Raw genomic sequence first — 23,863 nt, forward strand, 5'->3', positions numbered from 1 at the left:
ATCATTCAGCAATGCTCAGGACTTAGCATATTTTCTGGCATATAAGACGACTTTTGAAACAAAAAAAAAGTCAACTGAAAATCAGGGGTCGTCTTATATGCCAAGTATATCCCGAAAAATGTTTCAATATGCCGTTAAACAAAAATTGCCTGAATATTGCCACAAAAAGAATTTTCCAACTCGATCCTGCACCAATCATTGCAAGGCTGCTCGGACTGCATCTCTAACTCAGTCAATCCAAGCAGGCTTTTTATGTATGCAAATTAGACAATGTTCTGGACCCGAATTTACACTGTAAAAAAGCCTGCTCAGAATGGCCAGAGTCAGAGAGGAAGTCTATTACAGTATAACCTTTGGACCTTTGGTTGTTGTGATTGGCTCACTGTGGTACATGAGCACAGGAACACATGCAGCACAGGAACGTTCTGTCTGATACAGCGAATATAGGCCTAAACCTATGTTTTAACTGCAAAATTAGGGGGTCGTCTTATATGCCCAGTTGTCTTATACGCTGGCAAATACAGTATTTATGGCTTTGTGCTCAGAGATTAGTCCTGGTAGTACTCAGGGACCATATGTAGTACCAGAGATGGAAGTTGGATGGGCAGTAAGTGCAAGTGCCTTGATTACCCTGTCTTTTCTCTCTGTTATTTGACTGTGTGTGAGAATCACTGGGGAATTTGCATGAGTCCCTGCACTTCGTGACTCAGATATCAGTGTTCATAAAAAACTATCTAGATGATTTCAAAGGAAAACTGAGTTGAGAACTAGTGACTAGTCAGTGCTCTGACTAGTTTTTTTTTTTTTTTTTGTGAGTTATACCTGGCAATGTTTTGGGCTAACTCCTGGCTCTGTTTTGGGTCTGTTTTGGGCTTACTATAGCTTGGTTGGAATCTGGAGAACAGATGGGACATCCAGGATCAACCTGGACCAGTTGCATAGTAGGCAAGGGTCTTACCCCCTGTGCTATCTCTCTGGCCCTCATCTGATTATAATGATAAAAGTGTAGCCTGGGAACCATGATGAAATAAGAACTTTGATTCAGGAGTTCTTTGATGGTTACCCACATCTGACTCTAAGCAGCTTCTGGATAATATCTGTTCTTTGGTCTTAGGGGACCCCTGGAACAGACATGGTCTATTTTTTTTCCTCTGATGCCAAGTGGCTGTGGGAAAAGAAACAATATTGAAGGCTTAACAAACAAGCCAAGCCAGCAAGCATTTTTAATTATAGAAATTTCCTTGGGTGGTTAAAAATTGGTTTCTAGGGGGACCAGGAAACAGCAGTTAGGGCTCATCCTTGAAAACACCCAACCTAGTTTCAATCCCCAGCACTGCATGACCTCCTGAACATTAATGAATATGTCCCTGCATGACTTTATGAACATTACTGGCTCTTATGGACTGGCTTGCCTGGTGCTCTCCAGAAAAGGCCAATAAGCACTTGTGACCTACCACTGAACCCCTGAGTGTAACTGTGACTGAACTCCAGATGCCTAAAACACCATTTGGAGCCTATCCTCCACCCACCAAAAAAAAAACTATTTTTAAATTTTCAACATAAACAGAGCTAGCATGCTTATAGAAATATTCTGGAATCTAGAATATTCTTTTTTAAAAATAAAATAACTATTTCATGTGAGTTTTATATCAGTTATATTTTGTTTGTTTGTTTTGCCACATCAGCAGCAGATACTCCTGGCTCTCTGCTCAGAAATTAATCCTGACAAGCTTAGGGACTATATGGAATGCCAGCGATCAAAACTGGGTAGCCTGCATTTAAGAGAATGCCCTATCCATTGTGCTATCTCTTCAGCACCCTAAAATCTAGACTATTCTATAATATTCCAGACCAAAGAAATCTGATAGATCCTAGGCCCTAGTGATTTCCCTATTTTGGCTGATTAGTATTGGCTAGCCATTTCTACCAATTCATTTCTACCAAATTTATTCAGTTTATTGTAATGAGCCAATTTTAGTTCAAATTGACTTGAAAACTACTGATCCAGTCTCCCTATTTTCTTCCCTCCTGCCTGCTCACTCATGCTTGCTTTATCAAAACACAGCAACCCTAGGTCAGAGTTTCTGTGATAATGTTGGCATTTTTCTGCCTTGAGAGCTGAGCTAGTGGGAAAAAAATTAACTGAGTTATTGCAGACCTCTGGGTCTCAGTGATTTAGGGTCCCAGATCTGGTTTATTAAATCCTGTCTAGGTGTTCTGTACTGACAGGCGAAGTTTATGAGATAGCAAAGACTGCAGCTAGGTATACAGATAACTAATAAAAAGAACAGCTTGGTTCTAGCAGAGAAGGAGAGTTTACATTTTTCCTCAGAGTTCATGCCCTCACATGTCCCATCACCCCAGGATCTTTTGTCCCAAATCTTATGCTCCATCAAAGATGGGGCGAGGATTTATTTTTTTGGGGAAAGCAAAATTGTGGACCACAGTCTGCTCTGAGCTGTGCTCATGTCTTACTCCTGGTTCTGTACTCAACAGCCACTTTTGGTGGAATATTGGGAACCATATATGGCTTCCAAGGATCAAACCTGGTCAGCTGCATGGAATCCAAGTGCATTAACACCTGTACTATTTCTCCAGGCCCAGGCAGGCAGGCAGGCATTTTTAAAGCTCTATAACAAATCACAATCATGTTGACTACCATTCACAGGGACTTTCTACAGCCTCTCTGCCCACTGTTTCCCAGGGAAACCCCAGGTCTCTGTGCCAGTCATATATGACTTTGCTCCCAATGATCATTTGAGGAAGACACAGGCTGATTCCAAAACAGTGTGATATGCAATATCCTTGCTCATATCCCCATAGCAAAGGAACTCATCTATAAGTAGTATGGAATCTGGAGACAGTAACATCATTATTCATATAGTTTTCTTTAACCAATGGTCCTTTATTATTTTATTTTTATTTTTTATTAAATTAATTTATTTAAAGAAAATGTATCACATAGTTGACATAACTGATCATAATAAATTTGTTTCAGAATAAATTTTGTTTCAGAAAGCAAAGTTATAAAAAGTAGAGAAAAATATAAAAACTAAAACATAATATAATAATAATAATAATGATAATATGGAAGTAAAGAAAGAAAAGTTCATTAGCAAGTATATTCTTGAAAATTATTGTATCTCCTGTAAAGCCATTATTATAATAGAAGAGGGTTTAGAAAGCTCTCCACCCTAAAGCGATATGGAGATTCCTCCAAAAACTGGAAATTGAGCTCCCATACGATCCAGCTATACCACTCTTAGGAATATACCCTAGGAACACAAAAATACAATACAAAAATCCCTTCCTTACTCCTATATTCATTGCAGCACTATTTACCATAGCAAGACTCTGGAAGCAACCAAGATGCCCTTCAACAGATGAATGGCTAAAGAAACTGTGATACATAAACACAATGGAATATTATGCAGCTGTCAGGAGAGATGAAGTCATGAAATTTTCCTATACATGGATGTACATGGAATCTATTATGCTGAGTGAAATAAGTCAGAGAGAGAAAGAAAAACACAAAATGGTCTCACTCATCTATGAGTTTTAAGAAAAATGAAAGACATTCTTGCAATAATAATTTTCAGACACAAAAGAGAAAAGAGCTGGAGGTTACAGCTCACCTCATGAAGCTCACCACAAAGAGTGATGAGTTTAGTTAGAGAAATAACTACATTTTGAACTATTCTAATAATGAGAATGTATGAGGGAAATAGAAAGCCTTCTAGAGTACAGGCGGGGGTTGGGTGGGGAGGAGGAGATTTGGGACACTGGTGATGGGTGGTGTTCTTTACATGACTGAAACCCAAACACAATTATGTATGTAATCAAGGTGTTTAAATAAAATATAAAAAAAGATTAAAAAAAAAAGAAAGCTCTCCACCCCCCCCCCCTTTTGTAAGCTAGGAGATACAAGAACAAGAATACACTAAAAAAGGGGAGGGGCAGTGTTGTTTGCATAGACAAAGCAAAATAGAGGAGCAATGAAAAGGAAAAACCTCGGGGCCGGGCGGTGGCGCTGGAGGTAAGGTGCCTGCCTTACCTGCGCTAGCCTAGGAGACGGACCGCGGTTCGATCCCCCCGGCGTCCCATATGGTCCCCCAAGCCAGGAGCGACTTCTGAGCGCATAGCCAGGAGTAACCCCTGAGCGTTACCGGGTGTGGCCCAAAAACCAAAAAAAAAAAAAAAAAAAAAAAAAAAAGAAAAGGAAAAACCTTTGGCCTATAAACAGGGAGACCTTACCCATGAAGCATTCTGGCATAAGACTGACTCCAGGCTCTAGGCATACTAGATTGTCCAAACCCATAGTCATTGTCGATGGTCCCAGTAAGAGCTCTTCCCCATCATGGTTGTTGCTGTCAGGTTTCTGTAGTTATAGGTCCTGGTTTCTGTACAGATCCTATGTAGAAGTCCGGGTGATGTGTAGCGTCTTCTGGTTTTATCTCACTTTTAGGTAGCAATGCAGAGAATCCTGTCCTAAAAAGCAGATTATTGCTGTTACCAAGTCGTCAGTGTCCTAAGGACCCTCTTCGAAGTAAGTCGGTGCCATGGCAGTAGTAGGACCTTCCTTGGAAGATTTTTTTATTCCTGGTGATGGTGTAGAAAACCTGATTGTTTCCATAGATGGTGTCCATGGTTTAGGGGTGAATGGTCAATGTTCAATCTACTAAAGTCTCAGTCAAGTCACTATGCTAAGTGTTCAGGGTGTAAGGCCCCACTGCTATATAAAATTTGTGTGTTCCTATCTCTATTAGTTAAGAACTTGTTTGCATATGTAAACGTTTCCATTTTAATGTGCCTGTGCAGAGAGGAGCAATGCCACAGCAATGCTGTTTTGCTGTTTTGGGGGTAACAAGCCCCAAAATTCCCTTAACCAATTTCTGACATGAGCTCTAAACCAAAAGTTATCTACTAAAATTTTGTATTAAACAGATCCCGAGGGGGGGATTGCTGCTATATAAGGAAATATTCAATTAAGGTCTTGCCTATTAAAGGAATATATCTAAAGAAATATTCAAAGGGTATGTACGTGTCCCCTTTAAGTCTTTTGAAGTAGTCAGGGGAGGGTTAAAGTTCAGAGTGCAGCTTCAACCTGTGGTTTGGCTTTGTGGAGTTTAAGGAAAATGACTCTCAGCAGCCACCTAGTTGGAAATGTTCTCAGATGGGGGAATTCTGAGCAATCAAATTTGGTGGCAAACAAAAGTTCACAGTGAGGAGAGGTGGAGGAGAAGGGGCCACCTAAAGTAAATGAGTAGCAGAAGTGTCTGTTTCTTCTCAGTCTAAGAATTCATCTTTTCACTTTGGGAGCAGGTTGGTAGCTAACTGGGGAGGGGGGGCATGTTCTGCTTCGAGAAGAGTTAAGCACTACATGAGGTAATATTATACTAACATATGTTTCAGGTATAAATCACTAAAACTCAACAGCATTAAATTCAATACAGAAAGTCCAAATCTAACTTCCCCCTTGTAATTGCCCTGATACCTAATTTATTCACATTTTCTTCTCTTCCCTTTTTCTTTTGTTTAATAGTACATTTTGTTTTATTTAGGGCATTTGCTTGATTTTTTTAATATATCACATGTGTGTGAAATCATTTGATATTTATCTTTCTCTTTAGGACATATTTTATTGAATGTAATACTCTTATACTGGGTGGCATCATTCTATTATGAATATATGTGGCATCTTCAGCAAATCATTTGTATATGGTACAGTTCTGGGAGAGTCACTCCAGGTGATTCTTTGGAGGAACCTGTAGGTTTTGGTATTAAACCCACTGCTTCCACATACAAAACATGCTTTTCTTTCCTTTGAGTTATATTCCTGACCCTATGAGTGCTTGACTTTCTTATTCAACTGGACTTAGATATTAAGTCATAATCCAATAATGCCATTTATTCATCATTTTTATACAGCACCACATATTTTTTCTATTTTTAATATAATTTTGTTGGATTGATATGAGCATTTCCATTTTACATGGAAACAACTTTGAAGGTTAATGAATGAGAATTTCTTGCTTAAGACCATGCAGCAAATGTGCCTTTGCTTAAGGTCTGAACCTCCATTTCTGACTCCAGTGCACCTACACTCCCAACTTCAAACTGTCCTCTAAGAAACACTCTCTCCTATTTCAGATACCTAGAAAGGCTTGTAATTTTTTTACATTAATGATAATTTTTAAAAAGTGAAACAAATTTACTTGGGAGAGAAAGAGAGAGTGCTCAAGAGAGAGAATCTAGGCTTCCATTGTAATTCTGTAATAAATAATGGGGAAAAGCCATAAATGATTTTTTAATGGCAAAGGCACATCAACCATAAAAGGCAGTTTCAACATGTGGGGATGGGGTATGGGAGGAGCATGCATGGGTACAACCTATGATCTTCCCAAGGTTTCCAGGGAGATAACATTGAGATCAAACTTGTGAAATCCCATATGAGGAGTGGCATACTTGTTGAATGGGAGCCTCCATCACTTATCTAGCAATGCAAGCTTTCCTCAGGCAAGGGTTCTATCATATGGAGCTTCCCTTGCAACCCTGAGCCATACTTCAACTCATATTTACTTTATATCCTCTATTTACGTCACTTCCTTCCCTCCTCCATTCCCAATAAATTTTGTGTGAAAAACTCAGACCGAGGGAAGTTTTTCTTAAGAGATATTGTTTCCTGCTCAGCATTACATCTTTCAAAATTCTTGGCCAACCCGAGTCCTTGACTCCGAGGCAGTGTCATGCATGCTAAATTCTAGAGCAGCAGAGACACACAGCCTGAAGAGATTGCCAAGGTGGACTCTAGTTAAAAACATTTCCAAATCTGTCATGCTGTAGTGGTGAGAGAAAGATGGGGACAGAGTTAGAGTAAGGAATGGAAAAAAAATGGCCATAGAGAGCTCTGAAGGTTACATTCATGCTTTGTATAGTGGAAGACCCAGGTTCGATCCCCAGCACTGCATGAGCTCCTGAGCCTTGCTGGGTATAGTCCTCAAATGAAATGCCCCTCACCCCTGGCCCTTCTAAAGGAAAGAAAACAGACACAGAAATTTTTTTGCTCTAGATAATTTTTCCTCCTGATTTGCTTACTGCAACCTCCACCCTACTCCACCCTTCCTGTGCTAGACTCCAAGCAGACATGCAGTTTTCAGAATGAATGGGAGGCTTGAGTGATGTGAAATGAAAATGACTGCTCCAGTGCACCCGCAGTGGTTGTGCTGTCTGCTCCTGCTCACACACAGATGTCCTTAGAAGGCGGCTCCTCCTCCTCCGGACACATCGCACCTCACCCACCACTTCTTGGAAGTCAACAAGCTTCTAAAGTGACTGTGGCTGTGGTCATGCCTGTCTAAAGACATTCCACCTTGTTTATACATGTCCATGAAGAAGATTTCACTCAAAAGGAGTACTTGCTAAAGCCTGTTTAAAAACAACAACAACAACAACACAACAACACTGCAGATTCCTTAATTAGCACAAAAGCCCTTGAAATGAAATATTTACATGCTATTAGTTTTTACTTTTTTCTTTTCTTTTCTCTCTTTCTCTTCTGTTTTTATTTTTGTCATTTAAAATTAAATATGTTTATTCATAACTGAAATATATGTAATGCTAACATTAATATTTTCTTTTTAAAATAATATATTTATTTAAGCTCCACGATTACTAACATGTTTGTAGCTAGGTTTTAGTTATAAAAAAGAATACCCTCACCAGTGCAAAATTGCCTCTCCTTCCTTCCTTCCTTCCTTCCTTCCTTCCTTCCTTCCTTCCTTCCTTCCTTCCTTCCTTCCTTCCATCTTCCCTTCTTCCTTCCTCCCTCCCTCCCTCCCTTCCTCCCTCCCTGCCTCCCTCCCTCCCTCCCCCGCTTTCCTTCCTCCCTCCCTCCTCCCTCCCTCCCTCCTCCCTCCTATCTCCTCCTCTCCCTTCTCCCTCCTCCCTCCCTCCCTCCTCCCTTCCTTCCTCCCTCCTTCCTTCCCTTCCTCCCTTCCTTCCTCCCTCCCTCCCTCCCTCCCTTCCTTCCTTCCTTCCTCCCTCCCTTCCTTCCTTCCTTCCTTCCTTTCTTCCTCTCTTCCTTCCTACCTTCCTTTCTTCCTTCCTTCTTCCTTCCTTTCTTCCTCCCTTCCTTCCTACCTTCCTTTCTTCCTTCCTTCTTCCCTCCTTGCTTCCTCCCTTCCTTCCTCCCTCCCTTCCTCCCTTCCTTCCTCCCTTTCTTCCTTTCTTCCTCCCTTCCTTTCTACCTTCCTTTCTTCCTTTCTTCTTCCCTCCTTGCCTCCTCCCTCCCTTCCTCCCTCCCTTCCTCCCTTTCTTCCTCCCTTCCTCCCTCCCTTCCTCCCTTTCTTCCTTTCTTCCTTTCTTCCTCCCTCCCTTTCTTTCTTCCTTCCTTCCTTCCTTCCTTTCTTCCTCCTTCCTTCCTTCCATCTTCCCTTCTTCCTTCCTCCCTCCCTCCCTCCCTTCCTCCCTCCCTGCCTCCCTCCCTCCCCCGCTCTCCTTCCTCCCTCCCTCCTCCCTCCCTCCCTTCCTCCTCCCTCCTATCTCCTCCTCTCCCTTCTCCCTCCTCCCTCCCTCCCTCCTCCCTTCCTTTCTCCCTCCTTCCCTCCCTTCCTCCTCCCTTCCTTCCTCCCTTCCTTCCTCCCTTCCTTCCTTTCTTCCTCCCTTCCTTCCTACCTTCCTTTCTTCCTCCCTTCCTCCCTTCCTTCCTTTCTTCCTCCCTTCCTTCCTACCTTCCTTTCTTCCTTCCTTCTTCCCTCCTTGCCTCCTCCCTTCCTTCCTCCCTCCCTTCCTCCCTTTCTTCCTCCCTTCCTCCCTCCCTTCCTCCCTTTCTTCCTTTCTTCCTCCCTTCCTCCCTCCCTTCCTCCCTTTCTTCCTTTCTTCCTCCCTTCCTCCCTTCCTTCCTTCCTTCCTTCCTTCCTTCCTTCCTTCCTTCCTTCCTTCCTTCCTTCCTTCCTTCCTTCTTTTCCTCTCATTCTATCTTTCCTCTTTCTTTCCCTCACTTCCCTCCTCTCTTCAAAGACAACAGGGTTGTCTGTCTCTTAAAGCTTGCATTTCTGGTTTTTAATTGACCACTTCCTTCATTTTGGGGCTTTGGCTGTAATAGGCGTGGAGGAAGTCTGTATGTCTTCTTAGCCAGGCAAAGTAGACACCTGCCAAAAATGTAAAAAGGGTATCTTTGGGTGGTAAGAAAAGAGGAAAGAAGCATCAAACTTCCCCCACCAACTGTGATTCAAACAGACATAAAGACCTTCAGTCCATCTGGAAGCAGAGCACAGGGAGCAAAATATCACACTAGAAGTTTTAAAGAGGAATTATGGCTAATCTCAAAAATTACAGTGTGTAGAAGGCTAAATTAGGCCTTTTCTTTCATATTAAATGGAGCCTGAAATAAATCAAGATTTGTCTATAAGCAAGGTGTTCTTTGTACTACCTGTTGGAATGAGGATTACCCTTTTACTCCAAAAGGAAATACAGAGAGAACAGGTAATTCTTGACCCTTATACCAGAGAAGGACTTTGAACTCGACCTGCAAATTACAGAACAAGACATTAAGGTGCCTGTTTCTTCCTTCCTGCTAGGCAAATGCAAACAGCTATAGGTGGAGCTACATCTGATTTCCCATGTCACTCCTTTCCCCTTTATCATTTACTCTTGCTCTTTTTGCCCTTTCTCCCCTACAAGGTCCAGATTTCTGCAGAGAAAAATGAAGATGGAAGAATGGTTAATGGCTATAGTTCAAATTCAGGACATAGAAGGAAAAATAGTAAGAAGTAGTTCACTGAAGCTGAGTTTTAGTTTGAGCACATGCATTAGACAACAATAATGACAATAAGAATAGCACCACATATTGAAAATATGCTATTGCAGGCATTGTAGAAGCACTTTCCATTTAACCTACACCAGTGCTTCTAATTATTTTCTGTCATGCCCCCCAGGAAGAAGAAAACATTTTTGTGCCCCCCATGCAACTGTAAATAAACTTTAAAAAAATTTTAACCTACAAAACAAAAATATATAAAATAATTTGAGCTGATTTTTTAATCAGCGGTGATATCTGGATTAATGGCTACAATGTGCATGTTTTGTAATGCATAGTTTTTCGAAGTGTGGTTTGAAGAAGGCCAAAGCTAGGAATCCAAGAAGATAAAGTGTAGGCAAAAGATTAGGCAAAAGTGATTCAGCTATATGCGATTTGTACACATAGGAAAATGTGAGGTGCAGCTAGCATTCCAGAGAAAATCTGTCCAGCCCTTGGTGCCTCACTCCAGCCTTTGACATACTTCTGAATTTGAAAGAGCAGAAAAATGAAAGCTTGCTCAACCCTCATATCCTGTTTCCTGGTCAAGAAGTGAGTGGTTAAGCATGTCCTGCACACATAGGTTTTTGGACTTTACTGAATCCTGCTTACTTCTAATTAAAGCAAAGTACTTCCCCAGAAAGGAAAATCCCATTTGCTGATTCCTAGGCAATTTGGAGTTTCAAAAGAGACTTTTGACTACTCTGCTGACCCTTTCCTCATGGTTGACCCATCTCTCCTCTGAAACTTCTATGTGTCATATCTCAATTTCACTGGAATTTCCACACAACATTTTGAAACCCTTCAAACTAGATCAACACCCCAGTATACTTTCATTTCTTGTTGCTTTTTATTAAAATGTGTCATTCTACTAATTAGGACAATCCTTGGATGGGTGTATCCAAGGAGTGGTTCCATCCAGTGAATATTTTCGAAGAGTTTCTACGTGACAGGAATTAGGCTCTTGTTTAGAATTTCAGCGGTAGGTAAAATCAATGTGGGTTTTTTTCCCTTTGAGTCCAGTGAGAGATAAACAAATTAGGATTAGCTTACGTATAGGTGCTAGAGAGGAAATGAAGTGGACAGCGGAACAGAGATGGGTGCAGGAACTCAAATGGATGGAGGAATAGTTGGGGAACATCTTGAAGGCTCGAAGAGTAAGAAAGTCCCTGCATGAAAAGAATATGGAAGAATGGGGGAACATAAAAATCAGTCATATTACCCTCAAGGATCAAGGCAAGAGAAACTAAATGGGAGTAAGATTTATAGACAGATTCAGTGAAGACAGCCAAAGGATACAGACTCAATGCAACCAAGAGGCAGCAAGTGTCCCTGGAGCTGGAAATCTAGAGGTGGGAGTGGCCCTTCTGTTGCAGCCAGATTAGAGGGTGTTTGGGAGTAAATGGATGAGAAGAAATTAAAAGTTTATACATAAGAAGAAAAGTGTGTGTGATGTGTGTTTGTGTGTGTGTGTTTGTATGTGGAAAGTGTATACAAATTAGATGGTGAGAGATAAGAGCCAAGGGATGAATGGAATTTGTCTTTTATCATTTTGGGGGGGTATGGGTGTGTTTAATTTGCACAGCAGATTTAAAAGCTGAAGGATGACTCAGTGTGTAGTACTTGAGCTATAGAAAAATTAACAGCTGCTGCATATAAGACAGAAGAATGATAAATAAGAGATGAAGAGGAAGAGGGCAACCTCATCTATTTTTAATACTTTATTATGGGTAATTTAAAACATATCAAAGTAGATTGAATGCTATAATGAAACCTCAAGAACCCAGCACTCTGGCTTTACATCTCTATAATGCCACGTAACTTATCAATCCTTACCCAGAAAACTTTGAAATAAATTCAAATTTACTATCATTTCTCATCCAGAAAGGCTTCAATAATACCCCTAAAAATTAGGACTCTTAAGTCAGTGTAGCCATCAACTATCCAGTGAGTGTTCAAGTTTATTCATGGTCTTTTACAAGTTCTTTTTTTAGTGAGGGGGCTCATACCTGGATGTCCTCAGGATTTGTACTTGGATCTGTACTCAGAATCACTCCTGGAAGGCCTATTCCAGGTGAGCTGCATGCAATGCAATATTCCTTTATTTTTCCAGAGCACAGACTCACTGCTTTAAGTCAAAACTTTAAAAAAGTCAAAACTGGAGCCTGAGAGATAGCATAGAGGTAGGGCATTTGCCTTGCATGCAGAAGGATGGTGGTTCGAATCCCGGCATCCCCCAAGCCTGCCAGGAACAATTTCTGAGTGTAGAGCCAGGAGTAACCCCTGAGCGCTGCTGGGTATGACCCCCCAAAAAAAGTCAAAACCAGTTTTCATCATTAATTTGTGTAATGCACTTTTTAAAGTCTCTGTGATCCATATGTTCCTCCTCTCTTCTCCCCCACTGCCCCTAATATCTGTTAAGAAACCATGTATTTTGTTTATAGAATCTCTCACATCTTGGATTTTGCTGATCACATACATAAGGTGTCACTTATCACATTCTTCTCACTTGTACTTTCTCTAGACTTTCAGCTTATATTTTCCATCTAAAGGCTAGTGCAAATTCAGGCTTGACTTTTTCTCTTTATTTTTACTTTTGAGAGGGGAGAGGCATAAACACCTCCTGGGTGGTGCCTTGTTCTCTCAGTAGAATCAATCCTATCCGGATGTACTATAATTACACCTGATCGTCTGGCTTCTGGAGGCTAAGATTAAACTGTGGGCCAGCGCTTGTCAGCCTGTTCCACTTACTGCGCAGCAATTCCATAGCAGCTTTATGGCTAAAGGGTTCTGACAGTTACTGGTGGAGAGTACCTCTGTTAGGAATGATAAAATACTGCTAATCTAACACCACTATGTATCCACCACTGTGTAACTAACACTATTATATTCATCATGTGATAGACGAATTATGTCCAGCTACCCTCCCCCCCCCACACCAATTCATTGCATAATACCCAAGATTTCAGACTGGGTTGGAGATGGCTGGAAAGGGTATTATTACAATTGCTGGAAGTAAAACTGAGGATGTACTGGAATTTTTAGGTGTTTAAGTTTTTCTTCTGTGTCCCTTTGTAGTTCACTTCTAATTTTAGTGCTTGTGATCTGAGAAGGTAATCTGTACAAGCTCTATCCTTTTGATTTTATGGAGGTATGTTTTATGGGCCAGCATGTGGTCTATCCTGAAGAATGACCCATGTGCTTTTCAGCTTTCACTCATTTCCCCAACTATATTCTCTTCCCTCACCTGAAGTCATTTATCTTTATTACTTGGAATTTGACATCTTTCCTAAGGATGTCTACTTATTGAAAAAAAGAGTCATGGACACAAAGAAAAAGGACAAATCAGTAGAATATATTTAAAATGCCTGAACTTGGGGGCAGAACAATAATACAGAGTATAGGGCATTTGTCTTGCATGTGGCACACCCAGATTAAATTCCTGCATCCTATATGGTCACTGAACACTGCGAGGAGTGATTCTTGAGTGAAGAGCCAGGAGTAGCTAGCTCATAAGCATCACCAGTTGCGACCTCCCCACGCCAAAACAAATAAAAATGCCTAAACTTGACCTGGCTCAAATACTTAAAAGATTCTACAATATTAAAGGAAAAATAATATGAATTTAAAAAGTAATAAGTAACAAACATGTATGTGGAAGCAAAGATAAACTAAAGAGATGATATAAAACAAAGAAGCATCTATAACTTAAGGAAAATGATGACTAGGATACAAAGACTCCCCATGGAATGAGAGAAACTCTACTCAATATCCAACTAATAAGGGGTTAGTATCTGTGTTATACAAGGCACTGGTAGAGTTTAACAAGAAAAAAACATCTAACCCCATTCAAAAATGGGGAGAATAAATGCTCCAAGAAGAAATATAGATGAGGCACATGATAAAATGTTCCACCTCATTAACCATCAGGGAGATACAAATCAAAACAATAGAATATCATTGTTTACTACAAAGACTGGAACACATTACAAAGAACAGGAACAACTAGTTCTGGCACAGATGCAGGGAGAAAGGTTTCTCATTCTCTGCTGGTTGAAATGTTGACTGGCAGCCTTTTTAAAAAACAATATGTATATTACTCAATACACTAGAAATTGAGCTTCCATATGCTCCAACAATACCACTGCTCAGAATATGTCCTAGAGCCCCTAAAACACCATGTAGAAAAGCCCCCAGCATTCCTATGTTCATTGCAGCATTATTCACAATAGCCAGCATCTGAAAACAATCCATGTGCTTGAGAATAGATGAGTGACTAAAGAAACAATGGAACATTCCAGATGCACTTTGTCAAAGGTACTCTTGTGAGGACAAGAAACCCTGTTCCTGAGTCTGTTTCCAGAGATACTCTTATCCTGTCCTTGAAGTGCAGCTGTCTTGTTTGTGAGGGCTGAGTCTTGGAGCATCTAGGTGTCTGCATTATGGCAATGGAGAAATCAAATCGAGTTTGGTATATAATACCACTCAGCAGTGAAAAGCAAAGAGGCAGAAGCAGTTTCCAGGTGTCAGGTTGCTAGGGTCTATAAATTTGCTATAACACTGTTTCATAAATATTAAATTATCGCTCCTAGGGAAAACAAGGATCAGATTCCTGTGAGCCTCCGAATAACAACACAGAAACTTAATTGTATTTCTTCGGTGTATGTATTCTGTTTAATGGATCTTTTTAATTTAAAGGCACCATGTTCAATCTATCTTGTTAATTTAACATCAGAATTGCAGGTGCATGGGTGTGGCTCAATGATCCAGGACCTGTGTTGCAAGTTTTATCACAGCACTGAGCCTAATCAGGTGCTGAGTGTAATCACAACCCCCAGAAAGAACTGAGAACATTGTCTGTGTGACCCCTCCCCCTCAAGGCATCAGATTAACAGCAACTAAGGAGGGAACAGAAGGAGCAGAATGCCCAATCCACAGCCAATACCACTCTCCTCTAAAAGCCAAAGGAAGCCTTTCTAGAACACAGATTTTTTTTATTTTTTTTATTTTTTTTTAATGCATAATTTTTTTTATTTAAACACCTTGATTACATACATGATTGTGTTTGGGTTTCAGTCATAAAAGGAACACCACCCATCACCAGTGCAACATTCCCATCACCCAAGTCCCAAATCTCCCTCCTCCCCACCCAACCCCCGCCTGTACCCTAAACAGGCTCTACATTTCCCTCATACATTCTCAATATTAGGACAGTTCAAAATGTAGTTATTTCTCTAACTAAACTCATCACTCTTTGTGGTGAGCTTCCTGAGGTGAGCTGGAACTTCCAGCTCTTTTCTCTTTTGTGTCTGAAAATTATTATTACAAGGGTGTCTTTCATTTTTCTTAAAACCCATAGATGAGTGAGACCATTCTGCGTTTTTCTCTCTCTCTCTGACTTATTTCACTCAGCATAATAGATTCCATGTACATCCATGTATAGGAAAATTTCATGACTTCATCTCTCCTGACAGCTGCATAATATTCCATTGTGTATATGTACCACAGTTTCTTTAGCCATTCGTCTGTTGAAGGGCATCTTGGTTGTTTCCAGAGTCTTGCTATGGTAAATAGAGCTGCAATGAATATAGGTGTAAGGAAGGGGTTTTTGTATTGTATTTTTGTGTTCCTAGGGTATATTCCTAGGAGTGGTATAGCTGGATCGTATGGGAGCTCGATTTCCAGTTTTTGGAGGAATCTCCATATCGCTTTCCATAAAGGTTGAACTAGACAGCATTCCCACCAGCAGTGGATAAGAGTTCCTTTCTCTCCACATCCCCGCCAACACTGTTTATTCTCATTCTTTGTGATGTGTGCCATTCTCTGGGGTGTGAGGTGGTATCTCATCATTGTTTTGATTTGCATCTCCCTGATGATTAGTGATGTGGAACATTTTTTCATGTGTCTTTTGGCCATGCGTATTTCTTCTTTGTCAAAGTGTCTGTTCATTTCTTCTCCCCATTTTTTGATGGGGTTAGATGTTTTTTTCTTGTAAAGTTCTGTCAGTGCCTTGTATATTTTGGAGATTAGCCCCTTATCTGATGGGTATTGGGTGAATAGTTTCTCCCACTCAGTGGGTGGCTCTTGTATCCTGGGCACTATTTCCTTTGAGGTGCAGAAGCTTCTCAGCTTAATATATTCCCATCTGTTAATCTCTGCTTTCACTTGCTTGGAGAGTGCAGTTTCCTCCTTGAAGATGCCTGTAATGTCCTGTAGTGTTTTGCCTATGTGCTGTTCTATATATCTTATGGTTTTGGGGCTGATATCGAGGTCTTTAATCCATTTGGATTTTACCTTTGTACATGATGTTAGCTGGGGGTCTAAGTTTAATTTTTTGCAAGTGGCTATCCAATTGTGCCAACACCACTTGTTGAAGAGGCTTTCCCTGCTCCATTTAGGATTTCCTGCTCCTTTATCAAAAATTAGATGGTTGTATCTCTGGGGAACATTTTCTGAGTATTCAAGCCTATTCCACTGATCTGAGGACCTATCCTTATTCCAATACCATGCTGTTTTGATAACTGTTGCTTTGTAGTACAGTTTAAAGTTGGGAAAAGTAATTCCTCCCATATTCTTTTTCCCAATGATTGCTTTAGCTATTCGAGGGTGTTTATTGTTCCAAATGAATTTCAAAAGTGTCTGATCCACTTCTTTGAAGAATGTCATGGGTATCTTTAGAGGGATGGCATTAAATCTGTATAATGCCTTGGGGAGTATTGACATTTTGATGATGTTAATCCTGCCAATCCATGAGCAGGGTATGTGTTTCCATTTCCGTGTGTCCTCTCTTATTTCTTGGAGCAGAGTTTTATAGTTTTCTTTGTATAGGTCCTTCACATATTTAGTCAAGTTGATTCCAAGATATTTGAGTTTGTGTGGTACTATTGTGAATGGGGTTGTTTTCTTAATGTCCATTTCATCCTTATTACTATTGGTATATAGAAAGGCCATTGATTTTTGTGTGTTAATTTTGTAGCCTGCCACCTTGCTATATGAGTCTATTGTTTCTAGAAGCTTTTTGATAGAGTCTTTAGGGTTTTCTAAGTAGAGTATCATGTCATCTGCAAACAGTGAGAGCTTGACTTCTTCCTTTCCTATCTGGATTCCCTTGATATCCTTTTCTTGCCTAATCGCTATAGCAAGTACTTCCAGTGCTATGTTGAATAGGAGTGGTGAGAGAGGACAGCCTTGTCTTGTGCCAGAATTTAGAGGGAAGGCTTTCAGTTTTTCTCCATTGAGGATAATATTTGCCACTGGCTTGTGGTAGATGGCCTTCACTATATTGAGAAAGGTTCCCTCCATTCCCATCTTGCTGAGAGTTTTGATCAAGAATGGGTGTTGGACCTTATCAAATGCTTTCTCTGCATCTATTGATATGATCATGTGGTTTTTATTTTTCTTGTTATTGATGTTGTGTATTATGTTGATAGATTTACGGATGTTAAACCAGCCTTGCATTCCTGGGATGAAACCTACTTGATCGTAGTGGATGATCTTCTTAACGAGGCATTGAATCCTATTTGCCAGGATTTTGTTGAGGATCTTTGCATCTGCATTCATCAGTGATATTGGTCTGTAATTTTCTTTTTTGGTAGCGTCTCTGTCTGGTTTAGGTATCAAGGTGATGTTGGCTTCATAAAAGCTATTTGGAAGTGTTTCTGTTTGTTCAATTTCATGAAAGAGTCTTGCCAAGATTGGCAGTAGTTCCTCTTGGAAAGTTTGATAGAATTCATTAGTGAATCCATCTGGACCTGGGCTTTTGTTTTTCGGCAGACATTTGATTACTGTTTTAATTTCATCAATGGTGATGGGGGTGTTTAGATATGCTACATCCTCTTCCTCCAACCGTGGAAGATTATAAGAGTCCAAGAATTTGTCCATTTCTTCCAGGTTCTCATTTTTAGTGGCGTAGAGTTTTTCAAAGTAGTTTCTGATTACCCTTTGAATCTCTGTCATATCAGTAGTGATCTCTCCTTTTTCATTCCTGATACGAGTTATCAAGTTTCTCTCTCTCTCTTTCTTTGTTAGGTTTGCCAGTGGTCTATCAATCTTGTTTATTTTTTCAAAGAACCAACTTCTGCTTTCGTTGATCTTTCGGATTGTTTTTTGAGTTTCCACTTCGTTGATTTCTGCTCTCAGCTTTGTTATTTCCTTCTGTCTTCCTATTCTTGGGTCCTTTTGTTGAGCATTTTCTAGTTCTATTAGCTGTGTCATTAAGCTACTCAGGTAAGCTCCTTCTTCCTTCCTGATGTGTGCTTGCAAAGCTATAAATTTTCCTCTCAGTACTGCTTTTGCTGTGTCCCATAAGTTCTGAGAGTTTGTGTCTTTATTGTCATTTGTTTCCAGGAACCTTTTTATTTCCTCCTTGATTTCATCTCGGACCCACTGGTTATTGAGCATGAGGCTGTTTAACTTCCAGGTGTTAAAGTGTTTCTTCTGAGTCCCTTTGGAGTTCACAAATAATTTCAGAGCCTTGTGGTCAGCGAAGGTAGTCTGCAAAATTTCTATCCTCTTGATCTTATGGAGGTATGTTTTATGTGCCAGCATGTAGTCTATCCTGGAGAATGTCCCATGTACATTGGAGAAGAATGTGTATCCAGGTTTCTGGGGATGGAGTGTCCTATATATATCCACTAGGCCTCTTTCTTCCATTTCTCTCCTCAGGTCTAGTATATTCTTGTTGGGTTTCAGTCTGGTTGACCTGTCCAGTGTTGACAAAGCCGTGTTAAGGTCCCCCACAATTATTGTGTTGTTGTTGATATTATTTTTCAGATTTGTCAACAGTTGTATTAAATATTTTGCTGGCCCCTCATTCGGTGCATATATGTTTAGGAGAGTGAATTCTTCCTGCTCTACGTACCCCTTGATTAATATAAAATGTCCGTCTTTGTCCCTTACAACCTTCCTGAGTATAAAGTTTGCATTATCTGATATTAGTATGGCCACTCCAGCTTTTTTATGGGTGTTGTTTGCTTGGATAACTTTTCTCCAGCCTTTTATTTTGAGTCTATGTTTGTTCTGACTATTCAGGTGCGTTTCTTGTAGGCAGCAGAAGGTTGGATTGAGTTTTTTGATCCATTTAGCCACTCTGTGTCTCTTAACTGGTGCATTTAGTCCATTGACGTTGAGAGAAAGAATTGTCCCGGGATTTAACGCCATCTTTATTTCAAAATTTGGTGTGTCTTTTGGGTAGTCTTGTCTTAGATTAGGTCTTTCAGTTTTTCTCTTAAGACTGGTTTTGTGTCTGTGAAGTTTCTGAGCTGTTTTTTGTCTGTGAAACAACTAATCAACCTCTCAGATAAGGACTTTAGACTAGCAATATGGAAGGTGCTCAACAGACTCCAAGAAACCATGGATCGAGTTGAACAGAACACTAATAAGAACCAAGAAAATATGAAGGCAGAAATGACAAAACTCCAAACTGAAATAACATGTCAACTAACAGGACTGAAAAAGTCAGTAAACGAAGTGAATGACAAAATGGATAAGCTCTGGGACAGGGTATCAGAAGCTGAGAATAGACTTGGTGCTGTGGAAGATGAGATACATAACAATTCCATACAGCAGGAGAGATTGGACAAAAAAACTTAAAGCAAATGAGCAGACAATGGAAAAATTAGTCAAAGAATGGGAACAGACGAAAATAGAAGTCTATGATAAGATCAACAGAAACAACTTAAGAATCATTGGAGTCCCAGAGACCCAGGAAGAAAATTTCCAGGAAGAATCAATGGTCAAGAACATCATTAAAGAGAAACTTCCAGAGCTAAAGAATATATGTGATCAAATCCTGCATGCCCGAAGAGTACCAACCAAAATAGACCCCAGAAAAACCACCCCAAGACACATCCTAGTCACAATGACAAATCCCACAGATAGAGACAGAATTCTGAAAACAGCAAGATCAAAAGGGGAAATCATGTTCAAGCAAGCTTCCCTGAGATTTACAGCAGACCTGTCACCAGAAACGCTCAATGCCAGAAAGCAGTGGTGGGATATTGTGACAAGACTGAATGAAATGAATGCTTCACCCAGAATACTATACCCAGCAAAACTCACTTTCCGGTTTGATGGAAGAATACAGATTTTTTTTAATAAGGGCTTTTCCAGCCTTTATCTTTTAGAAACATCACAAAACACTTTTGCCCTGTGCTTGGAGTTCATGTAAAGCAGCAAAGTCATCCTTGAAATGAAGAAAATTCGAACATCACACTATAGATATAAAAGGGGTCATTTCCAGTATGAGTTGAAAGAAGGTAGAGTGATTTCTAGTTCTATTACATTGATAATGTGTTGGTTGGTGACTCATACAAAAAACATTTTTTCCTCTGCTTAGGTCTGTGAATGACTCTAATTCCCTTGGAGTATTGATTTTAGGTTATATATAAATTCTCATGTGAATTTTTAAATATAGAATTCACAAATAATGAGGAGTGACTACTGTAGTCAACAAATGAGGTGAATTCTTACAAACTAGAATTGAACGAAAAAACACAAATCAGAAACAGGTAAAATACTACTTATAAAAAATCTTCAAAGCAGAAACACATACATTTCAAGAATTATAAAAATTAAAGGATACAATCAAATTTATTAATACAGTTGCCTTGAGAGTGAGAGACAACAAAAGGAGAAAATGATTGGCTTACTGCAAGGGGAGCTGTTGGTATGCCATAGATTGAGTGTGATTTGCTTCTCTTTTCCTAGCTCTCTTCTTTCACAACTCCTCTGCAATCAGCAGCCCCCTCTCTTACTGTTATTGTGGAATATCAGCATTGAAAAATGGTAATTTCTACCTGAATGGATTCCTTCTATTCCAGGCTCAGATTCTAGAGAGGAGAAACTCTCCTCTCTAATGACTATGCTCTTAGCATATTTCCTGTTATCTCTTATTTTACTCTCTCTCTCTCTCTTACACACACACACACACACACACACACACACACACACACACACACACACACACTTTCTCATGTCTATTTCCTTACAGTATTTCATAAGAGTTCAAACCATTGTCCAATGAAGGTTAAAGACCTGTTCTGATTGCATAAAAGCACATATACCCAAGTGAGGAAATTAATGGATGATTACTTACAGACCTTCCTATCATATCCTGATCTCCTCAGATAAGGCCTAAGATTGTAGGAAGCGTATCATCAGTTTAGAGAACAGTAAGTTCATAGGTCCCTTGATCTAATCATTTCTCAGGTGATAATAGGAGCTGGCATTGCATTTTATTTGAATAGTCTCTGATGATTCATATTCAATTTATCATACACAGAATTTTCCATGTTGGTTTTTCACAGTCCTATGTCTCTGTGTTTAACTTGTACTATCATCCTTGCTTTTATGTGTCTTGTTTTTGATAACCTGGTGAATATTATTCTTTCTACATTGAATGAATAAAGAGAGAATAAAGAAGAGGGTGGTGGAGATCTAGTTTTAATGCATTAATTCAGAATATTGAATTAGTTTATATTTTGTTTCTTTGATCCAATGTAGTGGCCATTCCTCTCAGTTCTGTTCAAGTTAGAATGCCTTCAATGGCTCTAGATAATTAATGAAACTCAAGATGACAGAACTACCAGCTGATAAGACAAAATCTCCTCTTTAGGAATGACTGCCTTTGGGGTCTAGAAAGCTAGTACAGGGATTTAGGTGCCTGCCACATATGTGGTCAACCCTATTTTAATTCGAGCATCACATCAGGTCTTCTGAACACATTCAAACATAATTTTTGAGCACAGAGCAGGAGTAAGCTCTGTGAACCTCTGGCATAATTTCCAAATAGAAAAAATAGAGCAAAACCAGAAGAATACCTTGGAGAATCTCATAGATATTTTACATTAACTTCTGTACTTAGGTGAAATTTCTTTCTCCATTTTGCACATTTATCCTGACAATATCACAATAAACACAATACAATAAGCCACCATCATCCAGATACACTTTCTCCATATCAGTCCCCGAATCCATACAGCTCATAGGGCATTAAATTATGTGGTTGTAGCACATGTTTATATTGTGCAACTCAGTACTTTATTGATGAGAAAGTAGAGCTAAGAGTACTTAATGGGAGCATTCACAGAAATACTTTCTAGTACTCCCTAGTACTTATGTAAATTTGCATATATCTACGTCAGGGAGGTAAGCACTAATTGAGTCTTGACTGGAAGCATTGGCTTCTGACTCCACATACAAGTACCTCTCCAAAGTTCCCACCACCGCCAGGGAGACCCTACTAACTATTCACCACTTCCTGCTGTTGTTAACAATCGGCTAAAGAAACTAATACCAGTAGCCTATTAATGTTTCATGGGTTACTGAAAGATTGGAGCCCAGAAAGTTCCAGGGCTTTAAATAAGTCATGTCTATGACCAGAATGACTCTATTTCTGAACATAGAACTCAAATTGTCAGCACAGGACAGGGAATGCAGGGACAGTCTTTCTGGAAGACTTTGAGAGCACTGTATTGGAGAAGACTGAAATTGTATGCACTATTTGGGGGAAGAGTTTGATAGAGAGAAAAACAGTTGCTTCAAATTAGGGCTGTTGGAGTATGGTGTGGATCTCAGAAGCTCTGAAAAAAATAAGGGCAAAGAGATGCCCTGAGCTTCCTTTTGGAGAAATGCCAGACAGGGCTCCCTCAGAACAGAAAATCTGGAGAACAGATCAGTATATTTCTTCTTGTCTCTCTGTTTAGTATGTTAAGTCCTCATCTGCAAGACTGCCAAAGACTGCCCAAAGGGAAGAAGGATATCCTTCCTAAACAGTGTTCAAAAGGTTTGGGGGCCCCCACCAATGATTCCCTGCCAATCAAGCCTATGGCTCAATGCATGCAGTTGCAGATGCAATGCTGTTTTATCTCTGCAGTCCCTGAGATATCTGAGTCACATTGCAGTGCTATGAACTGCTATACCTAGGGCTATACCTAGAGATGCTCAGGGGATCTTGTGGTGCCAGGATCAAACCAGGCTTGGCTGCATGAAGAGAATGTGTCATGAACTATTTTTACCTACCCATGATCTATCCATGAACTATTTCTCTAACATTCTTCAGAATTTGCCAACAGAAGCTATCTTAATTTTAGACCAAAACGAATGTTTATTTTTACCAGTCATTCAAAAATATTCTAAGAAAATCATGGGTAATTATCCTGGGTAGTAATAATCATGGGTAATTTGAATTATAAAACTCAGCAAATAAAAATTCAGGATTCACTGTACAATTTGCATTTAAGATAAACAAGTTTTAGTATAAACACACCCCCCCCCATATTACTTCAGATATGGTCAATAAATTATTTTTGTCCTAAATTTTAAGTTTGAGTTAAGTAATTACATTGTCTATTATCTGGCAATCTGATCCCTGGAAAAGTCTATGTAGTTTTGGAAATGAAAACTCGACTGGCCTTTCCTAAATCCCATACCTGTCTCTAACCCATAGGATTGGAAGTGGATAGTGGTTACAAATCAGTTGCTTTCCCAGGCTGGAAAAACATAAACACTGTAGTTTGCTGCATGGGTATAAGATTGAGACAAGCCCATGAATATACAAGCAAATAAATCTTCTCTCCTGCCTCTAATAACAAAGTGACTTCTCTATTTGCTTTTGCTGGGTCCCAAGCCACATGCCCATAGATTGAAAAGTGCTAGGGGACAGCTCTGAGTACCACTCATGGCTGCAGACCCGTGCCAACACCTAGTAAAGTCCCAGTGAAAATGATTGAGGAGCTGAATAAAAGAGGAATAACTTGTCTTATGCTTCCCTGGGCAAATGTAATCAATCACTCCCATGAGATGGGATTCTACAGAAGAGACTTTTGAAATATTTCTGTCCAGACAATGAAGTTGCTTGCAAACAGTCTCAGAATGCCAACACACTGTTCTTCCCATATTCCATAAACTCTGCCTCTTTCTCAGTGCTCTTTGTAGATGTATACGTTTCATTGGATAATACCTCGACAGGGAAATGAATATGGTCCAAGGTTTCACAGAAGGGAGTATGACTCCAGTGAGGCCACTGTAGGAAGGACTCAGCAGAGTTTGGGGGCCCCACTAGCCCCA

The sequence above is a fragment of the Suncus etruscus genome, chromosome 8, assembly GCF_024139225.1.
Source record: "Suncus etruscus isolate mSunEtr1 chromosome 8, mSunEtr1.pri.cur, whole genome shotgun sequence".
In the NCBI taxonomy this organism is placed as follows: domain Eukaryota; kingdom Metazoa; phylum Chordata; class Mammalia; order Eulipotyphla; family Soricidae; genus Suncus; species Suncus etruscus.